We start from the raw sequence: 3,073 nt of genomic DNA on the forward strand, positions 1-3,073 counted from the left end.
TCATGTCTCGTTCAGAGATTCGAACTCGGAACCCCATAATCGGACTGTCACGCGCTATCCATTAGACAATAGTACGACCTTATCCCAATTGAAAAATTAACTCTATTAAAGTTAAACAACAATTTTCAAAGTCGATTTTCTCGACTTAGGGGGGGCATTGGCAACAAATTCGAAATAAAGGTGATTAAATAGTCAATATAGAATAGATCTATATACATTTTATGAAAATCGGTGGGTACCACACCGTGACCTCCCCTTGTAAGTCTATTTTCTCTCATCTTATCTTATTCTCATTAGAATTCTTTTATCGCATAAGACACCAGACGCTTCTTTCCACTTCAACCACCCGCACTTAATCCTGTGTCTTACTTCCTCGTCAATACCACTGCACTTTTGCAAAACTGACCCTAAATACTCAAAACTCTAAAGATAAATCTAAAGTGATGAATACAGTTTGATACTTGCTCATGGGTTTCATTGGAATTATTCGGAATATTATAGATTATAATATTTCGTTTTTTAATACTTCTATCTTGTGATTCTTTCACTATGACAACAAGATGATAAATAAACATTCATCATTAAATATAATATAACGTATTATACAGTGGTGCAACTACGGGGTTGCCAGTGGGTGCTGAAGCACACCCAACTTTACTTTAAGCACCACAAAGTTCCACATCTTTGTGATTTCAAATATGTATAGTTTTAACAATGTATTTTTATTTTCTAAGATTTTATTATCATTTATATTATATATTTTTTCTTATCTTGCATGCTGATTAATAAAATGTACATCAGCAAGGTTGTATATATCTTAAATGGTATATTATATTATATTATCAACATTATGGCGATTTATAAAAAAAATTTAAAGTATCAAAACGAAAAAGAAGCGAACCAAATAATAAAAAAAATTTCCATTTGGAAACGGAGCTAATTATGAAGAACAAACAAAATCAGTTGAAGCCTATTGGTGACAAACAATTTATTTCCCAATTATTGATACTATTATTAAAAATTTAGAGTTCAAATTTTCAAATGAAAATATTAAGATGGCTAAAGCCATTGATAATTTTATATGGATTATGAAAATAGTCAACATTTTATTCTACATTATAAAGTGCATATTAAATAAGTTATAAAGTACTAAATGTTTAGTGCTTCACTTATTGATTATAAATAAAAACACTAATTTATATAACAGAAAAAATGTAGACGGTTTATTGTTTAAACACTAAGAAAATCTATATAAAAATTATATTAATGCACTACGTGTACTTAACTACTTAACCGATTAACTGACGACTGGCTAACTAACTGATTGACGTTATTGTTACGTCGCGCCGTTTTATATTGTGTTGAGTTCTAGAAGATTCTCTTATGGAGTGATTGAGAACATTAGCACTATATGCATTTTGTGTTGCCTATCTATCGCGAAGATTCTCGATCATTCCATAGTCACTACAAAATGTAATAAAATGATTACATTTTATAAAGTTAAAAAATACTTTATGATTTTAGGACATGATAAATTCAAACACCGAATGCTTAAAATCAAAAATGCTGGTAGTAAAGAAACAGTAAAGATGAAATAAAAGAAATTCTAGATACAGAAAAATTTCCGATTGTATACAAGTTGATGCAGGTTGTTTTAATTATACTGTTTAATTCTGCGACATGTGAACAAAATTTTTCCTCCATGAGGAGATTGAAAAATTGGTTACGAAGCAGCTTATTGCAGAACGTTTTAAAAATTTAAGTATTTTGAATATTGAAAGGGATCTTGCTAATTGCATTGCTTTCGAAGAAATTTTAACCACATTTGCAAATGTTGACCGAAAATTATTTTTAACTCTTTAAAATTACTCTCTTGGCATATAATAAAAAAAAAAAGTAATATAATCAAATACTATAGTAAATTAATTTAATGTGTTATATTAGTTTTTCCGAATATGATATTGCGAATATAATAATAGTATTATAATTTAAATATTCAGATCATGTAAAGTTGAATGTATGGGAGTGTGAGGATGGGGCCCCGCCACGATTATGTAAACGATTCAAATTGTAACACCTCTAAGATTTGAACTCTAGTTGCGCAGCTGGTATTATGACGTAATGTTTAACATGTTGTTATAATTAAAATAGCACAACCGGTCTTCGTGTAGTGTTCGACATCTGAACCGTTATCTAGTAATTCACTTAATGACATTCTATTAAAAGGTCCCGTCTTACAAGATAATATGATTTTTATGTTAAAACGTTTTAAAAAACATGGGTTTGCTTTAACTGCTGATATAAAAAAAAATATAGGACAAATTAATTTTACATTAATTGTAATTAACAGAGAATATTAAGGAGAGAAAATTCAACATTACCCATAGAAACTTATTGATTAACCACAGTAACCTATGGTATGGGTAATTTTTTATGTCATTTTTAGAAACCTCTTGATTATATACATTAGCAAGTCAGGAAGAATGTTATTATTAGTTGTAATAAAATACAACTAAAATTGTTGTTATAATAGAAGATGAATTTAATTTGTTAAATAAATATTCATAATTAAATAAAATATTACGTATTATGGCGTATTGTTTAAGGTTTATAGATATTAAAATACGTGAAATAATGTTTAAAACAGCTATTATAAACGCAGATGAATTAAACAGGGCAAATATTAATTTAATACACATTATAAAGAATAATTATTTTGCCTAAGAAATTAGTTGTTCGATAAATGGTAAAGAGTTGTCAAGAAAAATAATTTATTACGAAAAAGACCGTTCCTGGACGATAAACATTTGATAACAGTAAGTGGTAGACTGCAAAATGCATAGTTTATTAACAAATGTCAATGTCATCTTATAGTGTCACCGGGTGATAAGTGTATGCGTTTGTTTTTTTACGTGAGTATGTACGTTTATTGCACAGTGGCCTGCAGGCAATGTTATCTACTATTTGATTAAATTAAAAATTGAATGTATCTAAGACGGCAAAAAACATATCACATCATTATATTAAGTGTTTTCGATACTGGCCGGTAATAGCACAACCTATTATGATTGAC

The 3,073-nt window shown here is 28.7% G+C and overlaps 2 protein-coding genes across 3 annotated transcripts in view; both read left to right on the forward strand.

The window, feature by feature from the left end:
- Positions 1–3,073, forward strand: part of LOC126898381 (uncharacterized) — a 34,320-nt gene that overhangs the window by 16,549 nt on the left and 14,698 nt on the right. The window lies entirely within an intron of this gene.
- Positions 1–3,073, forward strand: part of LOC126898380 (uncharacterized) — a 20,511-nt gene that overhangs the window by 6,165 nt on the left and 11,273 nt on the right. The window lies entirely within an intron of this gene.

Source organism: Daktulosphaira vitifoliae, unplaced genomic scaffold (genome assembly GCF_025091365.1).
Source record: "Daktulosphaira vitifoliae isolate Bord-2020 unplaced genomic scaffold, ASM2509136v1 Scaffold_2, whole genome shotgun sequence".
Classification (NCBI taxonomy): domain Eukaryota; kingdom Metazoa; phylum Arthropoda; class Insecta; order Hemiptera; family Phylloxeridae; genus Daktulosphaira; species Daktulosphaira vitifoliae.